This window comes from Chenopodium album, chromosome 24 (genome assembly GCF_948465745.1).
Source record: "Chenopodium album chromosome 24, dcCheAlbu1.1, whole genome shotgun sequence".
NCBI lineage: Eukaryota > Viridiplantae > Streptophyta > Magnoliopsida > Caryophyllales > Amaranthaceae > Chenopodium > Chenopodium album.
In genome coordinates this window covers 2,550,158-2,573,542 of record NC_137857.1, presented here as the reverse complement: position 1 = coordinate 2,573,542, position 23,385 = coordinate 2,550,158, and the positions used below count along the sequence as shown (strand labels likewise).

The 23,385-nt window shown below is 35.1% G+C and overlaps 1 pseudogene across 2 annotated transcripts; it reads right to left on the bottom strand.

Annotated features, from left to right (window-relative positions):
• Positions 1 to 6,872: 6,872 nt before the first annotated feature.
• Positions 6,873 to 12,948, bottom strand: LOC145611594 (protein RMD5 homolog pseudogene; annotated as a pseudogene). 2 transcript variants are annotated; one of them, XR_014106412.1, is made up of 2 exons: positions 12,794 to 12,948; positions 6,873 to 8,316 (listed from the first exon to the last, which is right to left on the bottom strand). The product of XR_014106412.1 is annotated as a protein RMD5 homolog pseudogene, transcript variant X1 (transcript). The 2 variants fall into 2 exon arrangements; XR_014106413.1 differs by lacking the exon at positions 12,794 to 12,948 and adding an exon at positions 9,943 to 9,963.
• Positions 12,949 to 23,385: the final 10,437 nt, after the last annotated feature.

The window sequence follows — 23,385 nt, the reverse complement described above, 5'->3', positions numbered from 1 at the left end:
AGATATATCATATACGAAGTAATTCGTATGTAGTAGTATAGTATGTATGAATTGTTAAACTTATATGTCTTGTGATATATCATATATACTTTATGAAGTACGAGTAGTATGAATTATTCTTACAAATTTTCCATAACATGATCCATGACTATCCTATTTCGTTCATTGTTAATGTCTTATATATTGTTGGTTTATTTATTTAATCCATAAGAAATTAAAAATTGAACAACATATGGTCATTTTCCTCTCAAAAAAAAAAAAAAACATATGGTCATTTAAATTATTATTACAGTGAAAATAATGAATAAATTTTTTTAAAAAAATAAGCAAGTATTTGGTAAGAAAAGATCCCCAAAGTTATGATTATCTTGAATTTTGCTTGGTACGTAATTGGGGGAAGGTTAGAATCAAACCTCTAACTTTTTATTAGGAGGTAGATTTTTACCAATTACCATCGACATTAGTTCTCACATAATCAATTTTTTAAGATTTTCATTTAAAGCCAAAAATAATAAGTTCCATGTACATTAAGTCGGTGTAATTTACTATTATTTGTCTAATTATAATACTCCCTCCGTCCCTAAATTACATTCCTATTTCTAGCATTTATTCCTCACATAATAGATAGAAGTAGGAATGTAATTTAGGGATGGAGGGGGTATACAATTTTCTCTAAATATTTATTTCGGTCAATAATTTAAGAGAAAAGTCACCAAATTTGTTAAACCAAAACTCTAAATATCCAAATTTATTAAGATTAGAAATGTATATTGTTTTAGTAATGACCTTTGCATTTTTTTTTTTTTTTGATAGAATCCTTCATTACATACATTTTACAGCTGGCTCTTGCACTTGGTTGGATTTAATACCTCTAATTCGAACGTTTTAATTTGAATTAGCTTTGTTCTAACCTACTCAAGAATGTATGTCTTTAACCCTAGAATATAGCGCGCGGGTACCAACTTTGCTTCCACTAATTTACACAAGTACTATCGTATTTGTCTCATATTGTCTCTTCACAACCAATTACTAAGGGCTTGTTCTCATTGACTGTACTGAACTGAACTGAACTACACTGAACTGAACTGAATTGAGCTGAACTGAACTTAATATTTTATAAGAAAAGGAAACCAGGAGCTGAACTGAACTGAACTGAGCTGAGCTGAGCTGAGCTGAACTGAACTGAATTTCGACGTTAGAGAACAGGCCCTAAATTATGTTTTGTAAAAAAAAAAAAATCCAATATCTAATATTTAATATGAGCAAGCACATCGTAGTATATAGGTTTGCCATAAACAACCAACAATCTTAAAAAGGTGCTACATTACATGCTAGTATGCTACGTACTAAAGTAAGTTAAGTATTGGGGACCAGGTATTGTGTTTAACGGCATTCAAAATTTAAACTGTTGTAAACTTAATTTAACTACTCCTACATGAAGATCTATAACAAGGATAATATAATACGTATTATATTGCCTAAAATTATAGGTTATATTATTAATGACTAAATGTACTACTAATTTGACATTAAAGCATGTAGTATATGATGCACAGAGCATGTCGAGTTAGCTTCTAAAGGTCCGTGACATATTATTAATTTAATTTGTAGCGGTTTTTTCTTTGTATTAACATGCATAATCTTACGTTTAATTGCAGTTAACTTTTCATATTGCAAGATTGGGCGGACTACTGACATATAAATTGATCAGATTAGTAATGTCACACATTGATGAAGGAGTGACTAGCAAATAAGGAGTATAATGCTTTAACTATCAACGGTTGAATTTAGGATGAAATTTTAACTAGTCATATTTGCATGGGTCTTCATCAAACTTTCTTTAGGCTTTTATTTATGTGTAATTACCTATTAAAAATTTATTATGATAAGAAATTTGTCTTATTAATTTTATACAATGGTACATTTATACTAATATTATAAGTACATGATGGTTTAAAAAAAAAAAAAAAAAAAAATTGTACGTGATTAAAGTTGACAAAGTGTATAAATATACTTGCATTGTATTTTATATTTTAAAAAATAAAGTTAATTTGCCCCCACATATAAGCACTACGAACTTTACGGAACTATGATTTCTCTTGAGCCCGTGACTCATTTGACTAATTAAAAACTTTGCACGGTCTTTATTGACTTAATTTGTGATCATGATTATATAATACATATGATTAGATAATCTCAAATCTTGAAATGCAGTAATAAAAAAACAATATATACAGTATGTTCGAATATAATAACAAATATACTCGATCTAATCATTTTCTAAGTACGTATTAACGTGTGCAATATGTCATAGTTGTATGGGTTTTATCCAAACTTCTACGTTGATGCTTTCACAAACAATGACAACTTAGAAGATGCTAAAATAAACAAAATACTCCTTAATTTTTGTGACTGAATTATTAATTAATTACATCTTACTATAAATTGTATCTTAGCATGGTAAATAATTTTACAAAAATTATAAAATTTTATATGTAGTCAAATCCATAAATATCACCTGTGACTTGTGACGTACTCCTTATCGAAAGGGCAAACTCGTGTGATTAGAAACATGAAAATTACAAAATTTTGATGCATAGCACTTGTATACTTGTGGATGACAATCCAGGAGGTTGATTGGTTTCCGTTTCACCCCTGCAACTTATTTCTTAAACTGTAATTTTACCTCATTTCCAAAGTTTAATATCATTCACTTATGTAATTGTACGTACATTGATTCAAAATTGTTATATCATGTTCGCAATGGACACCTATATAAGTCTTGGCAAAGTATACATTGTACGTTCATTTCGTACATACTATTACTATTATACATATGTACGATCGTGAGAGGTTAATTTTGAAATATTCTTCGTCTTAGTTTTAAAAAAGAAGTATATGTATGGGAAGATAATCATGAATGATTACTAGAGCTTGCATTGTTTTTGATAGAATATTAGAGCTTAATTAGAATAAACCTAATAAAGCATTATTACTTTATTAGATATAACAAGTCCATTAAATATAGAATTTTGATTGTGCCCTAGTCAAGATCATCTAATTCTTTCCACACCTATCGTATTTTAAAAGGATTCTCTATTTCTATAAGTCCATGTTCATGCCGCTTAACACAAAGTTAAGTCTCAAAATTCCACTTAATTAACCAACTCAATTAGAAAAAAGAGAAAGTGTAGATTAATTTAGTCTACTATTATACAGAACATAGAATAAGACAAATGCAAACGGTTTCTTCCACCTTTTTCCCCACCTATAATTTCTAGCAAAAGTTCAAAGTTTCAAGTTTCAAATCAATCTTTTCAATATTGCCATGTCTTTCGACATATAGTATGTATTTCATAAATAGAGAGAAAAGGAAGAAATATAAAAATGTTTATCTTATCATTAAGAGGGGAGAAGTTAATTAACATAATTAAACATATTCAAGTTCATGATACAAGTGATTTCATTATGGCTTTGTTATCATTTTATAATACTATTATAAGGTACTTAGTATTTGTGGTCTTTTGGTCCTTCCTTCTCCTCCAAGCTAGCTACTTCTTATATGCATGCATGCATGCTCCATCTTCAATAATCAACATGGCTACACATATTACCTCCTAAAACTTAGTTCGATTATCATTGATACAACGGAAGCATATACATACTATAGAGCTTATGATAGATAAAGTGTGAACATACACAAAATGATAACACATATCATTAACGAGAAAAAAACCCATTATTCGACTAAAGGTCCAATTAATACTTACTAAAAAGGACTTTTAAAATCATACAGTATAACAAATTAGCTCTTCTATATTTTGTGGGGTAAGATTAGAAAATTAATTAAGACAAGTTTATTAGGTGTACTGGTTATAATTAGTGTCTCAAGAATAATTGAAAAGGTATTTAATAGACTAGCTCATTTATAAAATAATGAAAGATTAAGTCCTAGAGAGAATAAGACAAATACAAAGTGTTTAATCTCTACCTTTTCCCAACTACGTAGTATATATTTTGATAAAATTTTCAAAATTTCAAGTTACAAGTTTCAAATCAATCTTTATAGTTTTTACTAATTAAACAAATAATTTGACTCAAATTTGTCAATTAGCTAATGTCTAAACGAAATATCACAAATATTAGAAGACAAAAAAGTTGAGGCCCAAACACCAGAACCCCTGCCCACTTTCACATTCCCAACAAAATGGGCCGCGCACAACCCGCCCAAATAACGCTCAAGTGAGGGTGGGCCCAAACTTCAAGGGAAAGAGGCCCTAATATTTCGAAGCATCCCAAAGTCATAGAACTTTCCAAAAGCTAACCAACAAAATATTACCAAGTCAGTTACGAGTAATTTTCAGTAGCTTTAAAGTCTAAAATACCAACAAATAGCTAAAATACATTTCATAATTTTGGCAAAATTCTATGATTTCAAACTCTTACATGTATTTTTTGTACATAAAATTGACAAGATGAAGCCCATGACTTACAAGAGTTACAACCTCCCATTTAGATTTCTTTGCCTTTAAATGATTTGACTCCAGGCTTTGAAATGTGTTGTATGCATCATATCTTAGGTTGGGACCAATTTTATTGGCCATGATAAGGAAAATAAGCTTTTGGAATTAGGTTCCCTTCATATAAGAATATATAAGACCGTGAATCAATAACACTTTATTTACTCATAATAAGGGTCTATTCTCATTGACAGAACTCAGCTGAACTAAACTGAACTGAACTGAACTGAACTGAATTTCAACGTATGAGAACAGTCCCTAACTACTGTATTATTGATTTATCAAAGTCACTTATTAATCTATTATCCAAGAAAAGTAACATAGCAGAATGAGGTACAATACATTAATGGTGTAACAATCTTCCATACGATAGTAAAAACATTTTTTTATACAACTTTTACAAAGATACTAACCTAAAATTTTGTATATGAAGTACTTATCAAATTAAAGATATCAGTGTGAATTGTATTTTATGTTGTGTCGTAGTTCAATTTATATTGAAGTACTCAACAAGATTATTAGGGAAAGCAAATGAAGGTATGGGAGTAATCGGAGTACTAAACTTTGTGTGTGTCCTTTTGGCGGTAGGAGTCTTCTTTTCAAAGTTTTCATGTGAGGTTGTCTTGAGTTGTGGCATTTTGCATGCTTACAACCATATTATAAGATTAGGTGAGTACTACATGAAACTTTTTTAAATTGATCTTGCTGCTTACGCCTAAGAAACCGCACATGAATCTAATAGCTTACTCCAAAGATACACAGTCTAGAGGCTAGTGGCGGATCTTAGCCAAATATATTGGAAGGGCTAATATTTGAACAGTTTTAACCTCGCTCACCCTCTAGCCACTATTCCACAACATTTTATAAGTAGAGTCATTTGAGTTTAGTTATTATGTCGATCTAAGATGTTAGTAATACAATATATGATACTACAAAAATAAAAAGCTCACAGTTAATCTCTTGATCTTCCGATGTAATGCAAATTATTATAGTTGATAATACTCAATACGACATGACACGACACAACACAATAAAATCACAAGAGCTAGGCCAAAATTTACCGAGAGAAATTCAAATCAACATCACATGAGCACAAATCAACCGAACTGAATACATTGTTGTTTATATTATGCAATTATCCGACTTTTTACATTATTTGGTGAATTGCATGGCGACCAACCCTAAATTGACATGAAATCAAACACGAGCATGACCCTTATTTCACCCATCTCTACCTTCAAGTTGTCAATGTTATTTGATGAATATACTTTTCGGGCTGTTTTGTGAATATATAATCTTTGGACTAAGCTAGGCACTTAGTAGCTTACCTTAAATACGTTAGCAAGTAAAAGTAAGAGTACATTTCAATAAGAAATTTCAAGGGATGGGTCGTACTCTACCCTTTTATCGACAAATACTGATGAAGCAAAAGCAATGATTAAAATTTGCTTGTTTTCTGCGGGTAAATGCCATGCTTCGTACGTACTTGGAATTTGTCAACTTGAGTCTTGCATTCTGCCTTTGTTTTGTACTTGTGCATCATTACTTCTACGTGAATCACATCATTGTGAATTTGAAACAGGAAACCTCCAATTTACATAATTCCGAAAGAGTTATATTTGCACTATCTTAGATCGATCTCTTATCTTTCGCATATTGTCAAATAAACACGTCATTTTCAAAACCTAATGATGAAACTACAATGTATATATATATACATACTTTGTATAACTACTATATTTCTTATAAAATCGACTTATATCATGCTTACAGAATAACGCTTTCATATTCCATGATAGACGCTATGCACATGTGCAAGTTTTAATGCATGTTCACATAGACTTGAATGAGTAATCTAACTGTTGAAGTTAATGTATTATAATTTTTTTCTTGCTTACCTGATGTGGAGACTTGGAGTAGATTATACTTTTGAGTGAGAAAAAGGCCGACAGAGGACACTAATGGTGTGTGCAACACTCGCGCCCACCTGATGGCTTGGAACCCTGGAGCATCATGGTTCTAGGTACAAAGGCAGAAAACCTATCAAAAGAAAAGATTTACAACCAAGACATAATCTCACCTGATAGTTTTTTAGCACCAACTGCTGAAGCAAAAATAGGTTTTACTGACAATAAGAGCTTCAGAAAGCATGTCATTGCTTACATTTAGGAGACCATAACTAGTAAGATCGATGACAAAAGACCTTTTGCTTTACGAGGATATCTAGCTCACATGGAGCATAGTCGTATAGAGGAAGATGGTAGGGGTTGTCATATTAGCCATGAAAGTGAGCACGGTTGTAAATTACCCATAACAGCAGCAGAAAAAGTATAAACAAGACGGACAGAAGAATTAGTTTTAACATTCTAGAGACTAAACAAAGCACCATCAAGTAATAGAAAGAATGTATATATACAATTGGCGACATCACACCAATAACACAAACATAAAGATCCACAAAGGGAGTTTCGCAGGGAAACTACCACCCAAGAAAGATATAACCTGCACAATAACAAACACAAGATACAACAGCAACTTCTTATGTTCATGTGAGAAAGGAAAAGTGAGAAATTGTGAACCTAAAAAGTACAGCAATACTTGTTCATCAACATCAGAAATATAACCGTTTACAAAGCGTAGCCTCAATCTCAGCTGGGCAATAAGGGCACTTGAAGGTCTTAGTACTGCTCTTTGAGAGTTTTGTTATTGATTGCTTGCAAAGAACATGCCCACAAGACATCAGCATTGGCGGGTTCTCCTCGGTTGCTTGATCCCGAGTTACAGGGCACACAAATATAGTGTGGAATTGAAATTCTTTATCTAACTCAATCGGAACAGGGAGCTGCTTCATAGATTGCCATTCCTGTTTCTTACTTGTCATCACATTCATCAATTTAAGAAGGGTAGGAAGCCCTTGAACTCCAGCTGCTATACTCACACTCAATGGACTCTCAAAAGATTGTCCCAGGAGATTACAGAACTGCCTTGTAAATTCTTCACTCAACTTTTCCCAGTTGATAGGAGCAAGAAGATCAGAATAGGGGGAGGAGTCGAGTTTACCAGCCCATAAAAGACATGCCATCAGCTTCTGGATTTCAGCCATATGGGAGGAAGCGAAAGGAGATAGAAAAGTTCTAGCATATTTTAGGGCATCATCTCTACCCTGATTCTGCAGAATTTCAACATACTGTAGCCTATGAAGTTTAAGCTCGAGATCTGATCCATTTTGCTTGAGTATCTCGCGGTTAGCAGATGCCCATTTTAGGGCTGGTTCCAGATTATGGGACTTCATGGCTTGTTGGATATTATACATCTCAATAAAAGGAGATTTTAAGGCAGTTGCTTCATGCTCCCCGGCTTCATTGGCAAAGCAGTCTCCCACTTCAAATAGGCCTTCCCTGTACAGATGACTGGCTATGATCTGATTAACTGTGTGGTTATTGAAATCAATGTTTCTGTATGCTTTAGATATATCAGGGTTGAAAGATTTTTCGAGCTGCTTTGGGTACTTGCTTAATGGTCCATTCAGCTCTTTTTGGCTGGATTCTAGTTGGGTGCGTTGAGCAATCTCCTTCAACTTGGTCTTGAGATCAGCAATTATGGCTTTATGATCTGGGTATGAAGTACTAGCATCAGCTGATTGTAGTTTAATTAAAGCCTGCTCAATTTCCTGGCCTATCTGTTCTACTGCTTCATGGCATTTGGAGGAGCACATCTTTTGTTTTTTTGTAACATGGTCAAATGCATCTTTCACACCCTTCAGCTCCATTTTGTTGATCTTAAATTCTCAAAGGATCTGTGAAGCGCAAACAAAGCAGATTTAACTCATAAGACGTAGAAATTGGCATAGGAGAAAAGCGGTTTTAAGAATTTACGTAGCAGACAAAGTCACATCTTCAATAAAAGAAACATTACATGTAACAGAGCAGGGAGAGAAATCTATGTAGTAAAGTATCATTACTATCTATACAACAAAGATTAAGTAAATGGCAGGAGCACCAAGATAGCATGTACAAAGTATCTCCATACCAGGAAAAAAAATTCACTACATAACACTCAAAAATAAAGTAGCTACTAGCCATTTGCTATAAGAGAAAATATGTTCACAGGTTAAGATAGGCAATTCAGATAACAGAGATAACTTTTATGAAAACAACACGACCTTCTAAATGCAAATAACAAAAGGACAATGTCATTAACAGGCTGCAAAGAATAGTTCCCATATAGTTCAGTCTTCAAATGTCATATCCTCACCCAGTGTTTTCTTGGTCATCAATGACTTCTCTTTAATTATATATATATCATCTGTATAATAGGAATGTCATACATCAACTGATCTACGAATCCACCCTATGTCTTGATAGAGCTAATGTAACAAAATCTAAGACATACCCTGGAACTACTGATCAAATCTGTTTTGGAGTTTGACTAACTATCCAGACTAAACTTAACTTCTTCCCCGTGCAAATAGTAGTGCAACCATGAATGGCACATTGCAATCAAAAAATCTAAAAGCTTATGCAAGATGGGTTGCCTCAAGCAATCTGGGCTAAAAGTCTACAAGTGTGTGGAAGAGTTAGGGATGTGAATTGCCATTGCTTCATGGCCAAACAATCAATTGAAGCAGTGTAAGAACAAGAGATGTGCATCTTGTACTTGTCTTTAAATTGTTGTCAATGGCCTCTTGTAGCATTTACCTATACTTTCAGCTAGTCGCCTAGGTACACCCTTGAGGCTTTGGTATTCATAATGGTCTAGTCATGTATGATCCACCAATTATTACAAACTTAGGTTACCTTAGAGGCTACTATTGGTATCCAAAATGGTCTAGAGTCATGTATGATCCACCAATTATTACAAACTTAGGTTACCTTAGAGGCTACTATGGGGATTAAGACCCTTAAAGTCGATATATAGTTGGAATTTCTTTTGACTAATCAATCATAGGTCATACAATCATAGGCTCAGAGCACCTCAAATTCAACACATCCTAGATTCCTGATTATTAGTGTGGTTTCCCAAACTTACAAAGGCTGACTGTTAGCGGAAAACCATCAAGCAGATGGTAAATTGGTAAACTGAAAATTGTATGAAGCTAGAGAAGGGTGTTTACTAGTAAAGGACCTTCTGGTTATCAGTAACCTTGACACTAGCATAGAAGTATGATACAACACTCCAGATAAGCTCTCTATATCAGCAACATAAATGACACTAAAATTGATCTTATGCCTCTAAAACTATCCAATGTGTTACACAATAACTACTGTTTGCATGAAACTACAAACCTCTTAATAATAAATCAAATTGGTAAATATGGTGTTAATCTCTAAAAAACCCAAGACCCAACCTCCATTCATCTACCAAGGATATAATTCACAAATTTCCTAAATTCAGAAATCAAAGAGAAATATAGAATTATGACCGAGAAAGGCGAGATGTTCATCAAAATTACTCCACAGGCCAGTGCAAGATACATATTGGCTGGTATTAATCCATAGAGGATGTATCACTACTGCAAGTTGGGGGAGGGAGCTTCAGATAAAAGCCTACAAATAAGTAAATTGGAGAAACAAAATCAATTATTCATGTGAGCTCGAGGAAAGAGGTTGCCATGGTTTGGACAATGCAAAAAGTGGGAATAGCAGTGGAGAAAGATTTATGATACTGTGTTACAGATGAACAAGAAAATAAAGAATATAGTAAGTCTCCGATGGGGTCTTTCAATTAAAAATCTTTAGGTATCCAAAAAACCTTGGACTTACATAAGAAACATAACTATCGACGATGAGAAGAACTAATGTTTATATACAATCCTATGTGACTTACGAAAAAAATAGAAACTAAAACTAGACACTGTTGTAACATCCTGCAAAGTTGGAGTATTATTTCTTTGTCAAAAGCTCCACAAATTCCAGCTCTAGACTTCTAATAAAGTTAAAGAGAAAGAAGAAACCTTAGACAAGAAGAATAAGTGTGGTGTAAAAAAGTGAGGTGAGCAACACCATGCCCCAGAAACACACTTATAATCCTAGGTCAGAAGAGAATGCTTTGAATATTTAGAATATCGCAAAATCATTCCACTGCAACTCTCAGCTTTTAATAAAGCCAACTATGACAACAAAAATTCACCTAACTAAACAAAAGATACTGTGAAAGAGAAGATGAACCAACTCAATAGAGGGCATTTGTAAATGATACCTGAAACACAATTTTCCAAACCTAGGAAAGAAGAGAATCTCATATAGCTGATTGTCATACACAAGAATGAGTAACATGAATAGAATCTTAACCACATACATGCAAAATCAATAAGAAAAAATAATTTGCAATTAAAAAAGCAGATAAATAAAAAGCCATGAGGTAACATCATAGGCACTACAATTTTCCGAAAAAGAAAATTGTTAATCTCTTCTTCTTGCATCTCAATAGACTGATGACATTTATATAGAAACACCAAATATACATGAAATCAAATTGTTCCCATCTGTCTATTTCCAAAGTCGCTGAAAGTTATTTGCCAAAATATTTTACCTCTGTTTAAAATAGACCAATAAGTGACATAAAATACGTCAAAGTATTCAATCAATAGATGGTTTATGAATCAAGTATTTCAAAGATAAAACTCAAAAATTCAACAATTAAGAGCACATTCATTTTAAACAAGCCCACATCCCAATCCAATCCCAAAAGATAAGATCATGCATTGTAATGAACTGAAATGATACCAAGTGTAATGAACTGAAATTACTCGGTGTAATAACAGTTTAACGAAGGATAAAACTCAGAAATTTGATTAAACAAATTAATGGTTTTACAGCGATAGTAGTAGGTTTAGCCTACAAAGCTCCAATAGTGACTTTAGGTCACAACTCTCCTAAGAAACTACTCCAAAATTCTGCCTACCTCTTCTTTCTCTCCTTTCCCTATTTATACTAAGGCTAACAACTACTAACCTAATAATACTAGACTTCCCATATTGCCCATATTACATTTGAGAATTACTAACATACTAAACTACCCATTATACCCTCCCCTAAGTCAGTTCATTACATGCATCCACACACAACTACGAAAAAGAGAGCCTCATGAGACATGTTGAAGATTGGTGTGGAGAGGTAATAAAATCATCGTCATCCAGTACACACACGAATACATGATCATGCATATAATTTTGAGTTTTCAGTTGCAACAAGAGAATAGAGAGAGAGAGAGAAAAAAAATGCCAAAACAAACCATGCAACTTCTTAGCTATTTATAAAACAGAAAGTTGTATTCACTTAACTAGTACGTCAAAGAATATTCTTGTGCAAAGTAAAATACAATAATATCGTCATCAGTGCTATTGTTCTACTCCCTCAAAGATGATTTCAAAACCCCTACCATGAAATTACTCTTCATAATAGATAATTAATTCCCAAGTTCTCCCTGCCATTCAATTAAAGTAGGTGTGTTATGGAAAATCCAATTGCAAATCATTACTATTCTCGGATAGTCAAACAACCCTAAATAGTAAGTGTAAATACAAGCAAACCAAAAGGAGAATCGCCGAAACTCCAAATACTGCCAAATCAGAATCTTTATCAAATACCAGAAAGTTAAGCCACAACTTCCTGCTTCAAACCCACAAAAAAAAAAAAAAAAAAAGCCACAAATTCCACCACAAATGCAATCAGTGAGCCAATACACATTCCATATGTCTAATATTCACACACAACTGAATATTAATTGCTAAAATCTACAGCCATCCAACCAAGAAAACTATCGAAAAGGTGCGAAATACCGACAATCACTACGTCTTCCACTAACAATCTTCAAAAGCTGCAAACTTGAATTCCTATATATGATTAAGCTACTAATCAGACAAAAGGTCAATTCACCTAATCCACCTCATCTTTTATCCGCAACTCAAAATCAATCAACAAGTGGAGTAACAAGCTAGGCATAATAAGATTAATAACCAAATGAATAATTTAAAACACTCAATTACCCAAACAAGAATTGCTTATTATACAGCTTATAAAAGCTACAGAATTTATTAAAATTGAAGTAACAAGAATAAAAAATGAATTGAAATTGAAACATGGAATAAATTCTAACAAAACCCCATGAATTTATGACATAAATTAAACAAACAAAATTCAATTCTTGAATTTAAAGAACCCATAAATACCCAAATTAAAAGAATCACCATGAAATTAGAGCAGATCCAAGAACAAGAAGAAACGAGAAGGGGAAAGAGAGAATTGGGATGAGAATAGAGAAAAAGAACTGACCTTGAAGATGGGAGAAAGGGGGTATGGTGGGTAAATGAGGGATGAGATTGGATTTGGTAGGGAGGAGTCAAATATCAGCAAGGGTTTCTTGCTTCTTCTCTTCTTCTTCTGGGTTATCACTGATGCACAAACAAATAATGCTTTCTCATTTTCGTACAACATCAGGAACCAGGGTATTTATTTTGCCTTTTTTTTTTTTTTTTTTTTTTTTTTTTTTTTTTTTTACTGTAATATTTTTTAATCTTTATTACTTTCTACGTTTTTAAATTAGGAAAAATACACTTTAATAATCCCAACTATTGGCGATTTACCTACAATAGTCCCAACAAACGATTATTCTACAATAATCCTAACTATGCACCCAGTTTTCCTCCAATAGTCCCAAAAACCAGTTACCTGCTAAAATGGTAAACTTTTTTTTTTCTTTTTTAAACGCCACATGTCAACAAATTTTACAAAAATAAAAATAAAAATAAATATCAAAATTAATCCCAGCCACCCCTCCTCCCTTCAACCACCTTACACCCACCACGAAACATGGCAGCTCCACCCTAATTCTTCTCCCAACACCGCAGCTCCGCCGCCGCCCACCATCGCCTGCCTCTTCCGACCAATCGCAGCCTCACACCGCCGGCCTGCCGCTCCCCTTCCTTCTTCCTCCTCCAACCTCAAAAACCACCAGTCACCCAAAATCGCAGACCCACCCTACCAACGACCCTCCCAACCCCCAAAACCACCAGCCACGATCCACCCCACACCAACCCCTAATTGCTCGTCTCTTGATCCTTCCGATTTCAGACGAATTTGGGGGATTTCTCAAGCATTAATCTCGATGGTGGTGGTTGACGAATTTGACGAATTTGGGGAATATGGGGCTGCTGGTGGTTTCACGGGCAAGGGTTTCGGGGTGCGGCTGGTGGTGGTTTCACGGGGGGCTGCTGGTGGTTTCACGGGCAAGGGTTTCGGAGGTGCGGCTAGTGGTGGTTTCATGGGGGGGGGGGCTGCTGGCGGTTTCACGGGCACTGCTGGTGCGATCTAAGTTTTTTGGCCGGTTTCGGGGGTGCGGCTAGTCGTGAGAGTAGTTTCCGGCTTGGGTGGCTGAAGAAGGTGGTGCTTTAGGGTTGGGCGGCAGGAGGTAGAGGTGGTGGTTGGGCGGCAGGAGGTGGAGGTGGTGGTTTGGGTTGGCTGCAAGATTTATTATTTTGGTTTTTTTTTTTTTTTTTATTTTTTTATTTTTTTTGGAACCACTCACACGCTGACACGTGTCAAACAACCTACAATAATAGGTTGTTGACTTTTGTTGACCGGTTTGGGACTGCTGGAGGAAAACTGACCTCATAGTTGGGATTATTGTAGAATAAACGTTAGTTGGGATTATTGTAGGTAAATCGCCCATAGTTGGGATCATTAAAGTGTATTTTTCCTTTAAATTATTACACCACTTGCCTTTTAAAAAAGTTTCACAAATATTGCATCATATCCATTTAAGAAAACAAAAAATCTATGTTCAGTCTATAATCCACGTTTTTTAAGAAAATTTTGAGATTTCGGGGCCCGGTAGCGAAAAGTGTTGAGACCCTAGAGGATATATCTCGGGGTCATATAATGCCAATGAAACCATATATGATCATTATATGTTGTCATAAATATACATGTTAGGCTTGAGTTTATGAAATTATTACAAGTTGTGAACGGGTAAAATGACCGTTTAAGGGTGTATTAGATGGTTCCACTGACCCAATTTGACTCCCGGAGGATATTAGGGATCATGGCAAACATATCGGCAATTTTTATTTTCGGGCGAAAAAAAGGTCAAAAAATAACAAAATTGAAGGCTATAATCCACGCTTTTTTAGGAAAATTTGAGGTTTCAGAACCTGGTGGCAAAAATCCTTGAGACCCTAACGGATACATCTCGGGGTTATATAATTCCGTTTAAAACCATACATAATCATTATGTGTTGCCATAAACGTTCGTGGTAGGCTTGAGTTTACGAAATTACTATAAGTTGTGAACAGGTAAATGACCGTTTAAGGGCATATTGGATGGTTCCACCGACCCAATTGTACTCTCGGAGGGTATTGCGGACCATGGTAAGCATCTCGGCAATTTTTAGTTTCGGGGGAAAAAAGGTCAAAAAATTACAAAATTGAAGGTTATAATCCACGCATTTTGAGGAAATTTTGAGGTTTCGAAGCCCGGTGGCGAAAAGCCTTGAGATCCGAAAGGATACATCTCAGTGTCATATAATGCCGTTAGAAACCACATATGATCATTATATGTTGTCATAAACGTCCGTGGTAGGCTTGAGTTTACGAAATCACTACAATTTGTGAACGGGTAAAATGACTGTTTAAGGGCATATTGGATGGTTCCACCGACCCAAATGGACTCCCGGACGGTATTAGGGACCATGGTAAACATTTCGGCAATTTTTATTTCCGGACGGAAAAAGGTCAAAAAATTACAAAATTGAAGGCTATAATCCACGCTTTTTGAAGAAATTTTGAGGTTTCGAAGTTCGGTGACAAAAAGCCTTGAGACTCTAAGGGATACATTTCGGGGTCATATGATTCCATTTGAAACCATACATGATCACTATATGTTGTCATAAACGTCCTTGGTAGGCTTGAGTTTACGAAATCACTACAAGTTGTGAACGGGTAAAATGACCGGTTAAGGGCATATAGGGAGGTTCCACAAACCTAATTTGAACCCCAGAGGGTATTAGGGACCATGGTAAAATTCTTGGCAATTTTTATTTTCGGGCGAAAAAGGATAAAAAAAAATTAAAAAATTGAAGCCTATAATCCACATTTTTTGAGAAAATTTTGAGGTTTCGGGGCCCGGTGGCGAAAAGTGTTGAGACCCTAGAGGATATATCTCGAGGTCATATAATGCCATTTGAAACCATATATGATCATTATATGTTGTCATAAATGTACGTGTTAGGCTTGAGTTTATGAATCATTACAAGTTGTGAACAGGTAAAATGACAGCTTAAGGGAGTTTTAGATGGTTCCACTGACCCAATTTGACTCCTGGAGGATATTAGGGACCATGACAAACATCTCGACAATTTTTATTTTCGGCGAAAAAAAGTTCAAAAAATTACAAAATTAAAGGCTATACTACACGCTTTTTGAGGAAAATTTGAGGTTTCGGGGCCGGGTGGAAAAAAGCCTTGAGACCCTCACGGATACATCTCGGGGTCATATAATCACATTTAAAACCATATATAATCATTATGTGTTGTCATAAACGTCCGTCGTAGGCTTGAGTTTACGAAATCACTACAAGTTGTGAACAAAAAAATGACCGGTTAAGGGCATATTGGATGGTTCCACCGACCCAATTGTACTCTTGGAGGGTATTACGGACCATGGTAAGTATCTCGGCAATTTTTAGTTCCGAGGGAAAAAAAGGTCAAAAAATTACAAAATTGAAGGTTATAATCCACGCTTTTTGAGGAAATTTTGAGGTTTCGAGGCCTGGTGGCGAAAAGCCTTGAGACCCGAAAGGATACATCTCAGTGTCATATAATGCCGTTTATAACCACATATGATCATAATATGTTGTCATAAACGTCCTTGGTAGGCTTGAGTTTACGAAATCACTACAATTTGTGAAGGGGTAAAATGACTGTTTAAGGGCATATTGGATGGTTCCACCGACCCAAATGGACTCCCGGAGCGTATTAGGGACCATGGTAAACATTTCGACAATTTTTATTTCCGTACGTAAAAAGGTCAAAAAATTACAAAATTGAAGGCTATAATCCACGTTTTTTGAGAAAAATTTTGTGGTTTCGAAGCCTGGCGACAAAAAGCCTTGAGACCTTAAGGGATACCTTTCGGGGTCATATGATGCCGTTTGAAACCATATATGATCATTATATGCTGTCATAAACGTCCGTGGTAGGCTTGAGTTTACGAAATCACTACAAGTTTTGAATGGGTAAAATGACCGTTTAAGGGCATATAGGGAGGCTCCACTGACCCAATTTGACGCCCGGAGGGTATTAGGGACCATGGTTAAAATCTCGGCAATTTTTATTTTCGGGCGAAAAAATGTCAAAAAATTACAAAATTAAAGGCTATAATCCACGTTTTTTGAGGAAATTTTGAGGTTTCGAGGCCCGGTGGCGAAAAGCCTTGAGACCCTTAATGATACATCTCAGGGTCATATAATGTCGTTTGAAACCACATATGACCATTTGTTCAGCTTCAGTTTCAGTTCAACTCAGTTCAGTAAGACTCTTATTCCGACCCATCAATCCATCATTGACCTTATAAAATGTGAGCCTCTTTAACGTGACCCACAATCGACTTGCAAGTTGCAACTGACCCGGCCAGGTCTTATAAGTACTACGGAAGTAGCCTTTAGTTTTCGCGCCTTTTTAGCTTCTGCTGAAGTATTTATGTTTTGTTCTCCAATTTGGTGACTTCACAGCTTCACTTACTTCAATCTCTCCAAAAGCCCTCTTCAGCTCTCTAGTGTCGCTTCAGAAATAAAGGTACTTTTTTTTTTTTTTTCTTCTTCCCAAAACTATACTAGTTTATACTTTATATGCTCTAATTACAATTTGTTTTCACTGTGTTTCTCTCTAATCATGTACTTGTCCTTATAATTTGTAGAATTACGCAATTTGTATTTACAATTACTAATTTGGAGGTAAACTTGTTCTAGGGTTTTACAATTTGTTCCAATTTCCTATCTTTCACTTTGTTAGGGATGTTTATCTCACTAAAACATAATTTTTAAGCCCAATTATGATATTATTCTTAACCTTGAATAAGATTGAATTTCTCAATTTATTCTGCATTTTATTTGGTAATGCAGGACTTTTGCAAAGAATTGTATAAAACATAAAATAAAATTTAAAACTTTTCTTCTTGTTGAGCAATACCCATATTCATTTCTGCAATTTAAGATGTTTGAAAAAGTACCATTTTCTTACAAGATTTTATTTTTATTAGGATTTTTTTTTTTTTTTTTTTTTTTTTTTGGTGTATGTATAAAATAATGCTTATAATGTGAATGAAATTCAGTTTCAGTAGACTGTACCACAACGGTCATTTGCTCATTTTTTCTAAGAACGAACAGCGATTTTCTGCATCTTTTACCAGTTTACTGTCACATACATAATTAAAGAAAATTGAGTATCAGTTTACAGATATTAGTTAGTGTAGTTTGAACAAAGGCTACAGTATGACCGAATCAAAATGCTGCTCAAATGAAGATAATATGTCATTTGATTTGTAGGGATGTACTCATTAGTTTTGTTCTGTAAATAGGTTTCTGAAATTTATGAGAATCTGATATCTAGGGTGTACAAGATGGCTCATATGTTACCTTCTAAGACACTGAAGAGGCCAGCTGATGAAGCTTCTTCGGAAAGTGTGAAGAAACAAAGGGCAGTGGATGACGAACCTAAGTTTAATGCTGTACTAGATGAGGTACTTAATACTTAATTAATTTTTGTAACACTTAATTTACTCTCAGTATCTGGAGTTTTTCTTTCTCATTTTCAATCTGGAAATTGTGATTCTTGTTAAAAAGAAGAGTTATATCTATGTTTTTATTTTCCCTCAATGGTTAAGTAGACGTAAAAGGATCTGATAAGGTGATACCATGGTCATTCAGGGACATTCATACACTAAACAGCCGTGTCAACCAACCACACCAGAAGATGAGATTCAGTCTCGAATTGAATCCCATAGTTCAGAATGCTCTGTGGAGTCCCTTCAGTCGGCAGATTACTACGATTCAGAAATGAGAATTCATAATGTAGATGCAGAGCGGTTGGTAACTGTTCCAAAGTTCACCTTTGATCCTGTCCTATTGAGGAAAGAATTGGCCAAAATGGTTATATTACATGATTATCCTCTTTCTGTGGTTGAGCAAATAGGGTTTAGGGACTTCTTGTGTAAAGTTAATCCTTCATTTGGGAATATTGGGATGCTCTCTCAAAACACTGTTGAGAATGACATAATGCATATCTTCAAATTTGAGAGGTGCATGACATACACCGATTTAGGCGACGATTTTTCAGGTAAAGACTGTAGAGTTGCTATTACAACAAAAATGTGGACTTCTAATGATGGAAATCGAAGATTTTTGGCCATCACGGGACACTTTATTGATGATGAGTGGAAAAGACAATCATATATCTTGAGGTAATTTCAGTTTTCACTTTGCAATTGTCAAAAAACTGTTTTTATCAAAGCTGTGAGCTGTATGTGCTGTATGCTTATCTCAGTTGCAGCCTTATATTTCTCTGCTTGCTGCAGGTTTGCAAATGTGCCATTACCTTGTACAAATGAGTCAATTAGCAAGGTCATTCTAGATTGCTTCTCATACTTTGAAGTGATAAAAAAACTGTCAACTATTACAGTCGATAATTACACTTCTGATGACAAGCTTGTTGACATTCTAATGGAAAAGCTTCCAGGAAATAAACTACTCTTTAAAGATAAACTATTCCGGTTACCATGTTTTGCTCATACTTTGAGCCTGATGGTGCAAGATGGACTTGATTTGGTTAGGCATGTAATTGAGAAAATACGTGATAGTATTTTGTTTTGGACAACATCACCAGAAAGAGAAATGACATTTGAGAAAGCCGCTAGTGAGTTGGGTGTAAGCACTACATCAAAGTTGGTGCTTGATGATGGGTTGAATTGGAGTTCAACATACTTGATGTTGCAAGACTCATTTGTTGTCAAGGATGTATTTTCTCATTTAAGACAGCAGGAATCTAGTTACAACTCTTTGCCTAATAAGGAAGAATGGGATTTAGCTATGGAAGTGTGCAATAGGCTGCGATTTCTGTATAATGAGACGAAGTCTTTGACAGACTGTCCTGCTGCTTGCTTCTATTTTATGCACTTGTGTTACATTAAAGAGATTTTAATCGAGTGGCTTGATTGTGAGACTCCAGGGATTAAAAACATGGCCTCAATGATGGTAAAGAAGCTTGATAAGTACTTCTTTGAAACACATGATATACTAGGGGTTTTGTCTGTGTTTCACCCTAAATATCGTTTTTTCTCAGTGGAGCACTTTTTCCCATTATTTTATAGAAATGAAGCTGAAGGTGTGGTTGAAAGGATTCGCCAAATGTTCTATGATTTATTTAATCAGTACAAGAACTCCCTTCCTGTGGAAAAACCCAGTAATAAGGGCTTAAGCTTGCTAGAGTTGCGACAAAATCCTGCAGATTTCATGTTTGAGAGGTACCTCAGAGAAATGCAGAAGAAAGAACCTGAACGATATGAGGTTGACTTGTACTTGAAAGAATATTTCGATCCAGAAACAAAAGATTTTGATATCTTGTCTTGGTGGAAAAACAGGAAGAAAAGATATCCTGTCTTGCATAAGATTGCGAAAGAGATCTTGTCTATTCCAATATTCTCAGTTGATGTAGCGAGTGCATTTGATATAGGTGATAAGATTTTGGGTGCAAATCGTAGCAGACTTCATCCAACAATGGTTGAGTCATTGATGTGTGCTCAAAGTTGGATTAGGAGACGCAAACACATGGATTCCTAAGGTAAACGAAGTTAAAGAAAATTAGGAAATGTTACTGTTTAGTGTTAACCACATTGATTATTAATGCTTTATATAAATGATAATCAGTTAATCACACATTTTAATGTATCTGTATGCAGTTTCATCTTCAGCTCTAATTTTGCATTCACTAGGTTTAATCTTTGATGATGCTAACGTTGAGCATGGAATATTTTTTAAGGTAAACCTCAGTTCTATTTAAATTCTCATATAGTCACATTGTTATCATTCCCTTGAACTGGATTTGATCACATAAAATTGTCTCTCAGGATAAGACTGCAGAATCTGGTGACGAGCCTTCAGAGTCACCTAAATGATTGACAGCAGAATTGCTCGTTGATAGCTTTTGAATTTTGCTGAAACGTTAGTTCATTTGTACATGTATGCCTGGTGTTGTCTAGGGAGAAAGAGCTGGATTTTTGTAGAAGCTGGTTGCTAATTGATTTACTGGTGACATAGTGCAGTAGTAAACTTCATACAACAATAGTAGTGTCGGCACTTAAAATTGTTGTGATACATGTTTTTTTCCTAGAGATGGGCTCAAAGATGTAAACAATGTATCGTTCATTAACTTCCCATCTTTCTATCGTTGGAACTTTCTTGCTCCTCTTTTTCTCCCCCGCTCTTTCCGTCTCTAGAGTCATATAGACGTGGTGGCAGACTGGCTGGTTGGCGAGGTCATGGCTCATGGGGATGTGAAGGTGTTGTGGTGAAGGGTGATATTGAAGGGGTTGGAAATATTACTTGCTGGTTGTGGCCTTGTGAGTTGAGTAGAGCTGGCATGGTAGGGAAGGGTAGAGGGACTTGTTGGACTAATTGGTGGTGCACTCATGTTTTAATTTATAGGGGTAATACCAGTTACCACACTTACAAATGGGACAAAAAATCGGAAAAGCGATTTTGACATACTAAAAATTGATTTTGGCACACCTTTATGTGAAAACATTGTACGAAATATATACTTTTCTCATTAATAGGTAGGTCTAAATTGTATTTTCAAAATACTCTTTGTAGGTAAATCAAATTTTTTTTTTAGGTGCAACAAATCAAAATTACTTGATCAAATGGTTACACTATCAAGTTAAGTTATTTTAGAAACACACTGTGGATTGTCTTATTGAATGGGATGTGGCGTCTAAAATCTCTATTATTGCAATTGAATATGCATCTGATGATTCTGATGAGGGACGACTTACTGATATTTTAGCTGATCAGCTTTCTAGTAGCTCTCTTATTTTGGGTGGAAAATTGTTGCAAACGAAATGTTTTGCGCGTACTATGAGCTTGATGGTTAAAGAGGGTTTCAATGTAATTGGAATTGTGATGGAGAAAATTCTTGAGAGTATCCTGTTCTGGACTGCAACACCTCAAAGAGAGGAAGAGTTTAAGGAAGCATCCTGCGAGCTAAGCATATCTGATAGTGACAGTAAGTTGAATCTGGATTCTGTCTCCAAGTGGAACACAACCTTTCTGATGTTACAGACAGCTCTTTTGCTTAAACCTGTGTTCTGTCACCTGAAGAAACAGGAGTCTGAATACTTATGTGTGCCAAGCGAAGAGGAGTGGGAGTTAGCCAAAGAAATTTGTCAAAAGCTGAGCTTATTCTATACAGTGATAAATCGTGTCTCTAGCTATCGTAGTGCAAACTTCTTTTTCTTCGATTTGTGTACCATCAAAACAGCTATCTCTGAGTGGGTTACCTGCACTAATGAGCTCGTGAGAAACATGGCTTTGAAAATGCTAGAGATTTTTGTCAAGTATTGGAACTCAGTATGGGATATTTTTGTTGTTGCTTCTGTATTGGATGATAGATTCAAATTGGTTGGTGTTGAGGAATGTTTTAAAGATATCTATGGAGAAAAATGGAGCAAGTTGATCAGAAACCCGAATTGGATGCATACTTGGAAGAGAATATCATTTATGTTGATGAAAGTGTTGCAGACATTGCTGTTTTGGGTTGGTGGAAGTATGCAAACAAGCCTATCTTGAAAAAAATGGTTAGAGATATTCTGGCTATTCCTATCTTCTCAGTTGCTCCAGAGCCATATTTGATACTGGAGAATACCGAGTTTTGAGTCCACATCGTAGTCGACTTCACCCAACCATGGTGGAGAAGTTGATGTCCACTCAAAGCTGGTTATGGACTGATATCAATGGTAAGACATAACTTTCTTAACACTCTTACACAGGGCAAATAGTTGAAGCTTACTTGTATGCTTGTGTGATCTAATTCTCTTCTTTTTTGAATATACAGATTCTTATTCGGTAACTAATTCATATTCAAGGGGCACAGTTGATAATTACACTGTGGTAGAACAAGAGTTTGCTGAAGAGGTAAATTAATCAATGCCATAACTCTAAAACTCTCTTCTTCTAAATTAGTCTTTACCCTGTTTGAATGTTTTATAATTAATTTGACATGATGCTATAGTACTTTTATAACATTAATATAGTTGTGATATCCGTCTTGGGAAAACTAATCATAAACCATACTATTTTACGATGTGTGATATTCTGAACTTAAATAAAATGTGTATACCTGGATAGAAAATGTGTTTACAACAATATTCAAATCTTTATTTCAGGCCAAACCCGCTCAGCCACGTTAGTCAAATGGCTCCCCTGTATATTTCTTATCAGAACAATACATCAAAGTCCAAACTTTCCGTTTTCTGGGGATCAAGGATTGAGAGCTGAATGCTAAGGTTTGTGTATGTATGCATCATATCCCATTATTAACTAGCTAACTAGTCTAAATGACTACAATGTAAATGATGTTCTGCAACATGTGAGGTTGTGAACTGCCTAGTCCTTTTGTTAAGAACATGAGTTATATTATGGCAATTCCTTGTTTTGAAAATTTTGTCTTAGTTCATCTATTATCATCATTTTCTCTCACCATAAGACGTCGATTGGGGAACACAATTGTCATTGCTGGCCTAGATGATATTGTACGACTGGTTACAATATTTGTGGCTCGAAACCATTTTTTGTTGTAGGGAATTGGCACATTTGAGCC